The sequence below is a fragment of the Alligator sinensis genome, unplaced genomic scaffold, assembly GCF_000455745.1.
Source record: "Alligator sinensis unplaced genomic scaffold, ASM45574v1 scaffold73_1, whole genome shotgun sequence".
NCBI classification, from domain to species: Eukaryota; Metazoa; Chordata; order Crocodylia; family Alligatoridae; genus Alligator; species Alligator sinensis.
Genome location: NW_005841838.1, coordinates 782,305 through 797,991, shown reverse-complemented (window position 1 = coordinate 797,991; position 15,687 = coordinate 782,305). Strand labels below are relative to the sequence as shown.

Below are 15,687 nucleotides of genomic sequence, written 5' to 3'. Positions count from 1 at the left end.
ACCTTCTGTTATTAGACAGCCATTTCACATTAAAAAAGAGAGAGAGTGCTAAGTTTCAGAAACAGCAGCAGCAAAAGCCAAAACATGATCTACATATTGCACAATGCAGAAGTTCCTACAACTTATACTTACATGACACTTTTGTGTGTTCAAGGCACAGCACATTAATCCTCACAGCACCCCTATCAGAGAGATGGGTAGGTGTTATCCTCATTTTACAGACTGCAAAATCAACAAGTGACTAGACCAAAGCCAAGACAGCAGCAAGGCTGGGAACAAATTTGAGAACTACCTTACACTATGGACATTCATTCCTTGAGATTTCCTTTAGACTTTCCATCCTTTTCAGATGAAGCTTCCAGCTGGACTTTGATGGTTTGAAGCTCACCTTTGCTGTCTCCTCAAGACATTAACTCCCCATGGTAAAGAGCAGAAACTGGCTCTGGGTAGTTTGACTAACATTTGGGTAGAGACAGCAGCATATCCAACATGTGCAGAACTTTGGAATGGGCTATTTGGGATGAGATCATGCCTTGTCGTTCCAACAGAAAGACAATGAACAGCCAGGACATAAATGTGTTAGATCTAAACAAAAAAAGCCAGGAAGAAAATAAAAAACCCTCAATGTTATGACGAAGGAGTCAAAGGAATCTGGAGAAAAAGATACTGGGATCCAAGATGAAAAATTAATGGCAACTGCTGAGTTATTTTGTTACTGCGAAGGAAAGTCCAAGGGAGGCATAGAAACTAAGTAGGGTAAGAAATTCAAAGTCATCATCAAGGCCAAGGGAAATGGTCGGAAGGCAGAAACCTGAAGGCTTTTTGGGTTTTTTAATCCTACCTGGGTCATCTTTTGCATCATACTAGCTACTGCAGGAACTAACTCAGTAGGATTGTTACAAGTGCTACCCAACCTCCACCATGCTCCTTCAGAAACCATCCAAGACGACAACCTATTAGATCATGGAAAAGTCTTACACGCAGCTTTCAGTCCAACTTTTCATTTCTTAAGTTCAGCCTATTGCCAACTTGTATTATCCAAATTTTGCCTTGGTCTTTTTGAAGCTCATGTTCTTCAAATGCTTGACCACAGTTATGTTCCTATTGTGCCCCCTCTTTATTTAGCCAGCACATTGCAGCAAGTGGTAAACCGTGAAACTGATATAATCTTACCGAAATAAGTATCTGAGACAAGGCTCCCTACAGAACAACAAAACACTAAACCTAAAAGGCATTGTTCTAAATAGCTTGACCCTTGAGCTAATGAATTATTGCTTAAAGAAACCTCAGAACCTCAGTGGGAACTTAGACAAGCTTTATATACACTAAAGCCTCATTTATCTACTTAACTGTAGAAATTACTTTCAAATATGGAAAGCAGAACAGGTGATATCCTTCAATTCAAGAGTGAAGTCAACAGGAGTTTTGCCATTGAGATGGACAGAGATCCAGCTTTCACCCAAAGCTTTGTCTAGACCAGGATTTAAAAGTATGCTGTTAGATTGTGCTAGCTACCTCAGTCTAACCATTTATAAACTGTACACAAGACAGGGCATGGTCTTTAACACATGGCCAGGCAGCAAGCTTTCCAGTGCCAAAGCCATAGTCTTGTTTTGATCTATGTAGGGTGCATTGAGGACTAGGTAGAAGGTCTATAAAATTAGGGCAAAGAAAGCACAAGGATGCAATCCTGAACTCTCACAAACCAATAGAGAAGGTACCTAATGAAAATAAATGTGTGTTAACATTTACATCTCTAAAGACAAAACAGCAAATCAACTGCTTTAATTCAATGCTCTATGCCCAGGGAAATCAACAAGAGCTTTTTCTGACCAAAGAGCAATGAATAGAGCCATTCCAAAGCGGAAAGGAAAGTGAACATTTGTTTCCTTGGCAAAATTACGTTTTACCAAAGACATACAGAACTTATGGTAGCAGGTACGTTGGCCTGAGAACCAGGAAGATTCACGATGCAAGCAATATTTTTATCTAGCTCAAAAAAGCTAAACAAACAAAGGAAGCTGCAAAACTGAAGGAGTTTCAAACTGTATTGGTATAAGTTTCAAAGCAGCCTAGAGAAACAAAGTTTTAAATGTAAAGTTGTTAAATATTTTAAATTTCTTGGAATCAAAGACATGGATACCAAGACACACCCTTTAGAAAGCACTAATTAATGAACAATTACATTTAGATCTTAACACAGTAACACCAGGGTTTAAACACCTTAGCAATGCCTGGAGCCCAGATTATTGTGAAAACTAGGCTGTCAATAGAATAAGAGAGATGACTATATGACACTTGAAAACCCTGGAACTCATGGAAGGTAAAGCCTCTTAAATGTGAAATTTCTATGCAGCAAGTTGACTATGCAGTCAATATTAACGAAGTACTATCACAAGATGTCTATCACTTTAAGGAGTTTACAACTAAAATTAAGTTCTCTCTCTCATCTTCCCCTTATGCTTGCATATTAACCACAAGAGGTTTCAAACTTCCTACTTTTTGCCTAGTAATTTTTTTAAATGTTTGTGTGTGTGTGTAAATTTAAAATTGCTTTAACAGTGAAGTAACACACAAAACAAGCAAAAGTCTTTGATAGGCTCATTGTCAATTCCTGTGCCCTTACACTGCAGTTACTGACCTAAAATGTTAGTTTTTATTTAGATTTAACTTTCCCTTTCTGAAATGTAATGATTAATATCTGTATTTTAAATTCATTTTCATGCTATTGAAAAATAACGTGTACAGCCCTTGAGACTAAAGTCCTTTCTTTATCCATAGAAAAGACATAGGCAGGGCAGTAGTGGAGAAAGATTCTTATCTTGACCTCTGGGGACTGCATCTGGGTGTCACAGGCTAGTTTGGTCTCTGTATCCCTTTAGTCATTGCCTTGCTTTCTAAGATTACTATATGGTTATCAAATAAGGGCCAAGGCCATCTTTTTATGTTGAGTTTCTATGGTGCCCAGCCCCACCTGGCTCTAATCCAACTCTCTCCTATTGGTTATTGTAATAAAAACCATAAGATAAAAACAAATCAAATGCAGGGTTGGAAAGGCACTCCAAAAGCACATCAAACCCCAACCAATTCTGAGACAGGATAAGCATATCTAGATTACCTCAACAGAAGTTTATCAAACTCTCTCTAAATAGCTCAAAAGAAGGGGGATTCCCCTAGAACCCAAAGCTGCCCATCCCCATACTTAATTATCCTTACAGTTATAATGTCTGTCCTGACAATTAACTTAAATCTTTGCTACAACTTAAATCAATTCCTCATGTCCTCCTGCCAATGGACTTGGAAAAGAATTGATTGCTCCTTGCAGCAACTTTTAACATTCTGGAAAATTAAAGCCCCCTCACTATTCTCTTTTCTAGAGGAGTGCTTCAACCATTCTCCACTGGTCAGGTTTCCCAAACCTTTTATTCTCCCTGCATATATGATGGTACTTCTGATTTGTGAATTCTAAATCAGTCCTCTAAAAGCTTACAACTCATCCCATAATGGTGTCATCTATTTTTTTTTCAGTGCAGTCTCCATTCCCTCATCTAAGTCATTAAAGTGCAGAACAGAATCCAGCCTATTTGGGACCCTGCTCAAATGTGCTCCTGCTCTGATAGCAAACTAGCAGCAATTACCCCAAGCAAAATCTTTCAAACAGTTGCAATTTTCTTGAGGTTCTATTTGCATAATTTTCTTATGATAATGTCATGCAGGACAGGATTAGAAACCTTACAAAAGTCAAGATGCAATCACATTTTCTTCTTTCCCCCTTATCTACTGGACCAGGAACCTTGTCAAAAAAAGAAATGGGATTGGTTGACAGAATCTGTCCTTGACAAATCTATGTTGACCGTTTTGTCTCTTATCACCATAGTATCCTCCAGGAGTTTCATTCTAGTAACTTTCTGGGAATCCAAGCTCGGCTGACTGGTTTACAGTTCCCCATTTTGCAGGCAGATTCTGTTTGCCCTTCTCCTATCCCCCATAGCACAGATTTTAGAGTAATTTCTAGTCAGAAGTAGATTTAAACTAAACAGAATTTGATCCCACAAATACATCAAGGGTTTTTTTTTTGACTGAGTCTTCCTTAGAACCTTTCTCCCCAAAGGTTTTGAGACTTTTATATTCCTCCTTAAATGATGGAGCTTAAGCCCTATTTAAACTGTTGTTGGCCAGGTGACAGAAATTAACACTGATCTAACTGCATCACCCTGCTGCACCTAGAGTCTGATTTGTTTCCACATCCAAGAATTCTCCCTTATCCAAAGGAAAGTGGTAGTGACAGGAGTTTAGAAACAAAGAAAAAGAACTAAGTACTCAGTATATACAAGCCTCAGCAACCATAGGGTGGGAACAAATTTCAGTTTTTGAAATTTCAGACTAAAGATTAGCCACCTATCTAATTACCATACTACTTAAGCCACTTGTAAAAATAACCTCTATTTCTTTTCTCATTTGAACAAGGTGTGTTCTTTCCCAGGAACATGCATGAAAACTCAAGCGTTTGTGATCAAAACTGTACTGGAATGGAACAATCACTCAAAGAAAAGCAGCAGAAAGAGGGTTTATAAACTGTTAGAAGTTTAGCAAATTCTGGTTATAACTGTGATAGTGCCTATTGTTTGGCATACAGCCAAGTAAATAAGGTGGTAAAGCATACCAAATTAAGCATCTCCCTGTTATTCACAACATTTGAAAGTTTCTTTCAAGCAGCTTCTGTGAAAAAAAAAATTGTATAGCATGATAGGTTAATATATTTTCTTGACCACTGATTTCTCCTTACAGATTTGTCTCATATATATATATATCTCCTGAGTCAGATAGTGCAACTAATTTTTATTAAGAAAAGAATTCCAAGTACCAAGCTCTCACATCGAAGCCTCTGATGTTTAACATACAGAAGACAGTGTCAACTAAGAAGGCTTAAATAAAGTAGCAAACAAACAAAAAAGGACCTACTTTTAGGTTAGCAGCCTCATAAACCTTTCCAGCCTCTCCGAATGTATAATTATTCCACAATTCCAGAGCCCTGAATATCAAACAAAAGTTTATCTGGTCCCACTGCATTTGCTTCATTCCAAATTAGACTACACCCAGCGCCCTATTCAGTGTCTTACAAGAACAAGACACTAGCTAAATATTGCCAAATGAAAAACAGATTCTAAAAGCATCATTCATTCTTCTGCTTCCTCAAACCCTAAAAAGCCTCCACAGAAATAGCCAAACCCAAACAGCAGCACAAGGGGAGAATTTCAAATTTGAGAGCTCTAGTTTCCTCAAGGTGACCCTGACTTCATTTGAAGAAAGAGGAAGGCAAACATTTAAAAAAATAGTCACATGCACATCCCTAAAGAGCTACACACTGAAAATCACATAATCTACAAACACATACTTTCATTTACTTTCTTCCTCCCTTCACTTATTTTCTTCTTTGAAATTAGAGCCGTTGATTTGTCATTATGTGAAAAGCATTTAAACACATTCCTTAAAGTTTCATCACAATATAAATTAAAATCTTCTAAAAGCCATGCACACAGAGTGTAAGACACTTACATTGCTTGGATGAAAATACTAAACTCAGCTCGCCAATTTAAAATCTCTCTCTTTTAGTTCCTTTAAAGCAGGCTGCTGTTGACTGCATTGTAGAGAAATATCACTGATGTCACCTCCCTTCAGCAAGTGCTTGTGATTGTCAGCTGTAAAAACAAAGATCAATTGGGGAAAAGCCTAGCAGTAATCCTGCAGTTCAACCAAGGGTGAAAAAGAGCCACCTATTTTAAAGAATCCAGTTCCACAAACTGCCAGTGTTCATCTAAACCCTGAGGAAGGACTGGAAATAGCCGATTCAGTTATAGCCAAGACCATCTGACCGCACAGATGAGTATTTGTTGTGTCACTGAACATAAAAATACAATACATGATTAGCTCACACTCATTTAGTTCATCTGGATACATTCTCTATTGGTTTCCAGAAACAAGCTGCTGATGGACCCAGAATAGGCATGCATTGGAGGATTTCAAATGGCTCCCTAGTTTTCAAATACCACATCCTTCTTATAACTGTGGAACTGAAAAGACAGCATTTATCTTTCAAGTCCTGCTCTGCAGCAATTCGTCTTTGCTCTGGTTTGTAATGCCACGGCTCTAATAACTAGGGAGAAAACTGCTACAAAATATTTAAGGTTCTGCTGTTTCCTTGATATCACACACAGCACATGAGGGATCGGGAGGGAGTGAACACCTCCATGTAATAATCAGCAATCAAGATGCACTGTAATGTCACTTCCCTGTGCATTCATTGCCTGAACTGCAGTTTAAACAAGAAATACATAAGCACACACTACAGAACCACTGCAGTTAGTGTAAAAGGGAGCAGAAGAAAAGGGAAGGGAGTTTGTTGTCCTGGTAGCTGGACTGAGAACCACAGACAAGACGGGTTGCCATGGTGCCTCCAAGGGGGTCGGGGAGGAGACAAAAGGAAAGATGAACCAATGTGCAGCAAAAGGCTGAGCCAATTCAGTTTTAAATCACTGTGACAGCACTTCAGCTGAGCTATTACATGGTTGCCTTGGTAACCAATGGGAGAAAAATCACAGAGGAAATCTGTAATTATTACAAGGGAGATAGTGACTTATCCAGTTCAGTAATCAGCACATTATAGTGATTCAAGCTGCCATGAACCCTTAACCAAAAGAGGAGGTACTCTGATCCACCGTGGAATGATGTGGGGATGAGATGAATACAAAGCCATACAGCTGCCAAATGAAACAGGCAAGATCCTGGCTCGCCTGCTTTATACTATCAGGACAAAGCTTTCCTAACCTACAGTGCTGAACAGCTTCAGGGAGCCAATCCCAGTTGCTTTGCTTAACGAACACGTTAATGCACATGTTATAAAGAAAGAAAAACAAGAAATTGGATACCAGAAATGAGAGGAGTTCTGGGACTGTGCCACTTCCATTTGAATACGTGCATGTGGGTAGCATAAGGAGGGATTAAGACCCAAAAAACAGCAGCCCCTAGAAGAGGTTATAAAGATGGAAGATGTCTCATGCTCTGAGCATAGGACGTAGCACAACGTGGAGCTCTTAAAGTCTAACTCAGTCTCACATGGTAACCGTGGGCAATTCACCTAATTCTTCTGCCACCTCGAATGCCCTCAACAATGGGGCAATTCCACTAGTATTATCTAATTCAATTTTGATAGTGTTTTTGTTCAGATACAAGAGAGATACCCAATATGAGCTCTGTTTGGATTCTCACAGAGCAGTTTTAACAAACTGGCCTTTCCACCCAGGAGAAACCCTACCATCTCTGGTTTCTCCTCTGCAAGATGAAGTTACTTTTCTACCTGGGAGAAAACTTTTAACATCTTTGAATTCTCGTTTGCCTGACGAAGGATGTCTGAGCCCAAAAACTTTCAAAGAAAAACATTTTTTGCAACTATTTAGTTGGTCTAATAAAAGATATCACTTCTGCCCCAAGAGTTTTGTCTGCAGGCACAACTGACACAGAATTATGCAACAGTATTAAATATGTGCTATGAAAACACAGCAAAATTCCTCATTGAGCTCTCCTGTGGTAAATGGACAACTGACAACACTCAGACTCATAGACTGCAAGGAAAAAACTCTTTGTGCACTGTCAGTGGCGGCTGCTGCACCACTACTCCCCTTCTCCTTACCTGGGCTGCTATTTGAGCTCCACACAGCTGCTCAGCAGGAGCAAGGAGGAAACACAAAGAGGTTTGGTACAAATTCATGTTTTTGTAAGAGCATGTTCAGTGCAAGAAAAACAACAGGCTCTACACATGCTGTGGAGTAGGGGGGTGTGATCTTCAATAAGCAGGAACTGCTCAACTGCAAGACAACTGAGTAGTTGGAGAACTTTCAACTAAACAGAAAGTAGCAAATGGGTACAGCCTGGCTTGATCCAATAATACTGTGGGTTAATCTCGTGCTGGCCATTTTATTATCTCCATTATTTCTTAATTTAAACTCTAGAGGCTTTCCACATCAGCCAAGGCCATCTCTGGGGTCTGAGATCCACTTCCCTGAGTTTGCCATTTAGCAATCCCACAAACATACCTAGCTTGGGCTTCACTGATAGATACCTGGGAACTTGCAAATCACTTTGCAAGTGGGCATCATCCTGATGTTGTTGTATGATTCAGCTGTCACTTTTATGGACTTCAAACGAAATGGTCCAGTTTTCTCTGAGAAAACATTAAATTCATGGTGACTGTAGTGGTGGCCAGAACTTCCTGTACAGACTTGTCCTTTAAGCCCAACTCTCTGTTTGTAACATAACAATCATAGTTTTGCTTTGGAAAACTTGCTTCCTTAACACTTCCCTCTGTGCTGGAATGGATTAAGTCCCAACAATTGATCAACTACCTTCCCATCAAAAGATGGGCTGGAGTGAGAGGACATGGAAATGATGAGTCTTGTGCCTCACAATTTACGTCCATTCTCTGTGCTCAGCTCTGTACTCCTGGTCCTACAGGGACAGAAAACTTCCCTGTTGCGTTGCAATACTGTCACCAGCTCCATCAAGGCTATAAGTCCACTGCCAAATCTGCAAAGCCTTTGCTGGCATCTGATCAGTATGTTCCATGAGTAACACAATCTCTCCTCAATTTTTTTGTACAGCCAAATTGTTCTGAGAGCATTTGTATTGGCACACGGGTGCTTTTCCACAAAGACAGTCTTGTGCTCTTAAGAAATTAAAGTCAAGACAAGTGCCTATTGCTGGTATCCCCCATATTTTCAATGAAGATTCCCACAGAAATTTGTGATTTGTCAGAATGGTAAAAGGTTTCCTATATAAGTATTGTTGGATTTTGTTGTAGTTCTACAAAATAATAGTTAGACTTTCACATGTTTCAACTGTAAGTAACTCTGTTCATTTTTAGACGCTGACCTAGACACGCATTGAATTGTTTCTCTTTAATGTTCTTCCTATTAAATGACAAACCATCACCTGACAGAATTATTTCCTACTCAAAATGAACAAGTCTTGTGAACTTACTAAGAAGGCACTGCAATATTGTTGAAGGTTTGGAAGATGAAAGTAATCCATTTCAATTGGTACCTGCATTTTTTTTTATGAAAGTTTATCTTCTTTTTATCTTCTCCCCACAGAAACCTGTTGAACATTTGGTTGATTTAAAAAAATAGGATTGGGGATTACAACTAGTAGGATACATAACAGGTAAATAAGGCAAGGTAAAACATTCATTTTAAAATAAGAACACACCCCCACAACGATATTGCCAAACTGCTCCATTTGCTCAAATCCTGTAATATAACATTGAGAATCTTCTGAAAGTTTTGGTGGACAATAACATTAATTTTTTTGGATATTTTAATACCCATATAGGTTATGTGATCTAATTGCCATTAAACTGCCACAGTAGTCCAATTGCCATTTGCTAAACATGGTAGTAGTTTTGGTAGCTTACTTTGGTTTTTACGATCATTATATACTGTACTTTCAATACATTCAAGGGTACATACAAGGGTTTCTTAATACTTCCTACATAAGCAACTGAGCATATTGCTGAAAATCAATAGAAAACCTATCACTCAGAAAACAACCTGCAGGGATAAAAACTTATGGCTTTTGTTCCCAACCTATCTTCGGCAGAAGCCACAAGACACAGTGTAAGTCCTCAGCCTACACAGGAAATGTACTTGATTTATACATGAGATTAAAAGCGATATAGTCAATGTGTTTCATTCATCCAGGGATAATTCACTGTTATTCCAATTCCTCACCAGCACCCTAATACCTGATAATTAGTCAGTACTGCATAATTCACCAAAATTTACATTTCACATTCCTCTTGCAGTGGTGAATTAACCAGAATTTACTGTATGTTTTCCATGTACTACATTACCATAAAACCGATGGAAAATGCTACTGTAGTCAAAATAAAACATTATTCTTGTTAGAATAGAAATATTAACAACAAAATTTCTCTTAACAGAAGTCAAGTGTGTGATGTAATATGATTTGGGTCAAATATTGAAGTGAGTCCTATATTGGTTTTTAATTTAATACTTAATGCTAATTGCATAGTTGACCAGTTATTTGATTATGCAAGTTCATCCAGACATTGTAAGTCATTACTCTAAACAGTGAAGTCATGGGAACAAAAAAACACTTGCTTGTAGTAGATCAAAAATACAGACAACTGTAGTACTACATTTCAAGTAACCCAACTATTTAACTTAGAAACTACCTTAACTGTTAAGAGAAAAAATGATACTCCTGTCAAGGCAAAGGACTGGTTTTGTAAGTGTCAGCTTGCAGAGAAATTAAACCCGAGAATGGCTTTCCCAGTAGGTGTAAATATCTACTACCTACAGATCATTGGCATCACAGAATATATGCATCACCCCAGCATTTCACCGCTCTGTTTTTATGTCTGCACAGCCAGAATTACACATCCTAAAGTAGGATCTGAAGAGACAGTGTTATGAAGGAGAAACAGGTATGGCTCCCATAGCAGCCATATCCTCTGGCACGGTGTTGAATGACTTAATTTAATTAGCAATTGTGGGGGGCTTGAAGCTCAGGGATTGCAGGAGAGACCACATGGGAAGAGAAAGAAGGGAATAGGTGAGACCACAAGAGGCAAGAGGCAGGGAGGGCAGAGAACAGGGGAACAGGCACAGGCATGCTGGGCAAGGGGCAAGCAGCAGGGATCAGGCACAGGCATGGAGAAGCAGGAGGCACAGGGGCACACAGCAGGAGGGTGTATGGTGGGGGGACAGCAGGGACAGCTGGCAGACGGGGCAGGCACAGGCATGAGGGGACAGCCAGAGAAGGAAAGGGGCAGGGGTTTGGCCCCTTGCCCCCATCACTGTTTTTTCCACCACAGCAGTAGTGGGGACAAATTTAAATGACAGATTTAAGGTGGTCATCTTAAAATTCACAGTTGTCTTGGAGGCGGTTAAATACAGTATATTCTATATAAGGAAAATTAGAGCAGGGTGACTTATTGCACATTTTCTGTTTTTATGAACTGGTTCTTTCATTTACCCCATATAATTCCAAGTGATAAAATTTATGTTTTTTAGGGAAGGCATATGCTCTCACATAAAATAAGCTAGAAAAACTGACATAATTAGAAGGGAAAGGATGAGGATCTAGGAAGATTGGCAACACAATAGTAAAAGGCTGGGGTAATTTACAAAAGACTGAAGGTTTTTACACAAGGTATTACAACATCTTGCTATGATACAAATTTCTATGATTTTTCAGATCATAGGATTTCTAGAATCGAACTGGAATCCCTAGCAAGGTAAATTATAGTTTATTCTATTAGCCTTCTGAGGTTATTGGTTCACATATACTAGAAAGCATCAACATCTTGCTTAGGAAAAATAAAATGTTCCATACAATGCACATAACACTAACACTTGAGCAAAACTCAGTACCCAGAAATAGCAATTCCTAGGGGTAGGGACAAAACGTCAAAAACATAAATGTCATTTATGCCTGGAAGAAGTGGAAATGGAACACATTATCATCAAGAAGCAGAGGGTAAAACATTGCCAACTACATTCTGTCCTGAAATACTAAGTTGCTAAAACGCTAAAAAAAGCTCTAGGAACTCCAAACGTTTTGGGGAGAAAAGGTAACCCACACTGCACATGCCTGAAATTCTTGAAAAAGAATGAGTGTCTCTTTTTACTGAAATAAATCAACCTTTATGAACTGAGAAGTACAATCAGAGTGATTTCATTACAATTAATCACAGCCTGCACCACCACAGGTAGTCATCATCTCAAGAGGCTGGAGAGGTATCAACAATGATGCTTCCAGAAAATCCTCCACATCAAATGGGAAGATCTCAGCAAAAATGCCAGCATCCTTGCTGAAGTCAATGGTACCAGCATTGAGTTGGTTATCCTCAAGCACCAACCTCATTGGACTGGACACTGGGTGTGGGTACCTGATTCTCAACTCTCAAAACAAGTATTCACCTCCCAGCTTAGTAGCAGCCTGAAATCTCACAGTGGCCAGAGGAAATGCAACAAGGACACACTGAAGGAATACTTCAAGAAATGGATGCCAACATCAAGAGTTGGGAGGAGCTGCCTGCCAACCGAGTCCAATGGCACTGCAACCTCAGCCAAGTGGCAGCCTGTTTTAAAGTAAAGTATCTTGCCCTTGAAGCAGAGAAGAGGGAGAGAGGAGAAAGAAAAAAAAGAGAGGAATCCCAACCTGCAGCTTACTCTCCCTTGCAGAAAGACCTGCAACTTCTGCAGAAGGATCTGTAGGTCAAGGATTGGACTATTAAGTCACCTCAAGTACCATCAATGACCCATGGTAGAGATCTTCCTCAAATCAAGGGATTGCCAACGACAATGCGTAAAGAGGCTCACCATATCTAGTAACAACAGACAGACAGACATTTCTAGTTATACAGGAAAACAGACTTTAAGATTCCTTAGGAAAAAGGTTTCCAGACTTTATGGCCATATTTTTTTGATCACCTATTTGATTATTTGAAGCAACTCACTACATGGGGAAGGAAGCTCACCTTTGCATGACTTGTACAATTTGGCTTTACCATCCTTAGTAAGAGACTTTTCTAGCCTATCTTGGGATGACCTCTTACTGCCTTTGTGGTAGAGGATGTTAGAGGCTGTCCTATCCAAAACTGCTTTCCATCATGAATCTATGAATCATATGAGCAACACTAACAAAGCCAACTGGTTTGCATGTATAATGGCAAAATGCAACTCTCACTTATTCTGAAGCACAGCATATGTGTATGTTATCTTTTGCATCAGCCAGCAACCAAAACACTCCAGTACACCTTCCTGCTGCTTCCAGTCCATCCCAGGGTTGGGTATTCCACCCACTCTGACCCCCCGCCACCCAGCAGCGCTGGCAACAGCTCCTGGCCTGCAGCCCTCAGCCCATAACCTGCATAGCCCTCAGGTCTCCAGGTGCATTATTTCTCAGAACCCTAAAGTCCAAACTCCACCAATCCTAGGCACAGCCTCACAGCCTACCTCTAACCCTAGCAGACAGTGATCAGTAAAACAGTAACACTTTTGCCTCATATGGTAGCTAGTGTCCTTCAGCACGTGAGGGAGTGCATCTGATCACTACATGGGGAGTCCTCAATTGATATAAAAACAGACTTAGACAGATTGACATAGGGTCACTTGAGTGTCAGCAGCTATGTGATGTAACTCACTCTGAGGGGTTCTAAATAGGGGTGTGCAAAACAGGCCACTTCTGGGCCCACCATTAAGTGTGCAGGGGGGGACCCCCGCGGCCACCTGGCTTGGCAATGGGCCACAGAGGGATCTTGGGTGCCCCCCCAGACCCAGGAGGCAGCAGTCGCCAAGCCAGGGGAGGTGCAGGGGCCCCCCTGCACCCTCCCCAGTGGACCTGGAAATGGACCGGACGTACTTCTGGTCCACTTCTGGGTCTGCTACTGAGCGCGCTGGGGAGCCCCCCGTGCTCCTGTAGGACACTCCATCCGCCCCAGTATCATAGCACTCACAAGCCACCTGTTACCTAGAGGTATGTAGAAAAAACATTTAAAACTGTGTCTATGCCCGAATCGCCGAATCTCTCTGATTTGATTCAGAGAGATTAAAGGGTCTTCTGATTCAATTTGGATTCGGAGATTCAGCCACCAAATTGGGCCGAATCTCCACCGAATTGAATCAGGGACTGAAGCTTTGCATAGCCCTAGTTCTAAATATAAAGGAATTGAAATACAAAGGAAAGAGGGAGGGGGGACTGCTAAGAGAGGTGAAGATGGGTTTAATACCTAAATGGGGATTAACAAGGCTATGAACCAACCAAGAAACATAAGGGTCCTAAATGCTAGGCAAGGTAATGGGACAAGAGTCCATAATCTCTGCTGAGACCTTATTTAACACAATTAAGACTGAATGATTTCTTGTTCCAACAACCAAAAAGTTATTTTTTAAAGTTCTGTCATTTAAGAACAGCTACTCTGGCATCAGTGATGGGATGTCCAGAGAGGTTTAAGTGTTCTGTCATGGGATTTAGCGAATTTTTGGAATTAATGTCAGATCAGTGACCATTCATTCCTTCACATAGGGATTGCCCCATCAGTCCAATGTAGACAGCAGAGGGGCACTATAACTTCAAAGAAGAGTGAAAAGATAAGCTAACAGGTTACAGAAGTCAAGAACAATCTTGAATACCTACAAACTCAAGGAAGGTCACCTTAATGCCCACCTATTCAGAGTGACACCAAAGCAAATAAGTGGATCCTCAGCTTGAGATTTCTAAAGCAGCATGAAGAATTTAGACACAGCCTATTAATTTTAACAGAACATATAACTAAACTCCCTGAATTCTCCAGACTCCAGCCACCACCAATTAGTGAGAAAATTCATTTAATTATTGATCTGACCAAGCAAGGTATACAAGCTCATGAGACCAGACAAGTAGTCCTGTTGATAGTTCCAAGACTTTTCATGTGCTTACAGCTCTGCAGCTTACTGCTGTTTGGGCAGAGAGGAGAACCTCTCTAGTGTCCACTAAAAAATCCACTAAAAAATGAGTTAGTACTGCAATTCAGCAAGTGAACAAAAATGACTGGTTCCATCAAAAATAGTTTTTTGTTTACTATTAGACAAGTAAAATTTAACTGTAAGTAGGCTGGCACATTTTGACAAAAATAAAAAATGAAGCCCTAATACTACCAGACCTATTAAAGCAACTACTATCAAACCTTTGATGACAAGTAGGAATAGTTGGGGGGGGGGGGAAGGGTTCCAAGAGAGGACAAGAGATGCAAACGTTAATTAGCCATGTGACTATGAAAGTTTCTCCTTAGCCACTGTATCCTTTCAAAAGCAACACCTTTACATCTACTAAACTGGCACCTAATAATTCATTTCTCAGATACTGTCAATGGCAATGCCAGGAAAAAATCAGATGACAAACTAGGAAGTTATTTCCACCCCATAGGGCACATCCAGACAAGTGCACACGTGCCTCTTGCCCCATCTCTAACCCCTTTGAGATGGGGCAAGAGGCACATGCGGGAATGAAAAAATGTTCCCCAAGCTGCAAACTTGCAGTGCAGGGTGAAAATGAGACCCCCTGGATATGTCAAACAAAAATCCAGGGGAAAAAACTGGGTCAGGGCATGGTCCCAGACCATGCCCTGAGGCAACTGAAGGTTCAGTCCTCCAGAGACACTCTGGCACAGTGCCAGAGCGTCTCTATTATTGGCCCTTTCCCCAGTCCTGAAACATGCTGCCTGCCCGTGCCAGGCAGGCAGCGGTGCAACCTGCAGGGACCCCCAGCTTTTGCCAGGTAAGCAGGGACTTGTGGGCTGGAGGAGGGGAGAGGGGACCTCAGGAGGCGGGAGACAGCAGGGGAATGAGCAGGGGGCTGGAGACAGCTCCAGAGGTATTCCCCTGCTGTCCCCTGCTCTCTTGAGGCTGGAGGCAGCAGGGGAATGTCTCCATGGCTGTCTCCAGCCCCCTGCTCATTCCCCTGCTGTCCCCTGCTCTCTTGAGGCTGGAGGCAGCAGGGGAATGTCACCAGGGGCTGTCTCCAGTCTCCTGCTCCCTCCTGAGGCTAGAGACAAGCAGGGGAAGAAGCAGGGGGCTGGAGATGAGCGGGAGGCTGGAGACAAGCCCCTGGAAATAAGCTAGAGACTTC

The 15,687-nt window shown here is 40.9% G+C and overlaps 1 protein-coding gene across 7 annotated transcripts in view; it reads right to left on the bottom strand.

Annotated features, from left to right (window-relative positions):
* ABAT (4-aminobutyrate aminotransferase) overlaps positions 1–15,687 on the bottom strand; it is a 140,185-nt gene that overhangs the window by 103,331 nt on the left and 21,167 nt on the right. For 2 of the 7 annotated variants that reach the window (XM_025203114.1, XM_025203091.1), the window contains exon 1: positions 5,557–5,699. The exons of 3 other annotated variants lie outside the window; for them this stretch is intronic. The gene's annotated coding sequence lies outside the window, so the exon portion shown is untranslated. Of the gene's footprint in view, positions 1–132; positions 152–4,663; positions 4,720–5,556; positions 5,700–15,687 lie in introns of those variants that run through there. 2 more of the 7 variants (XM_025203097.1, XM_025203106.1) reach the window with 2 other exon arrangements.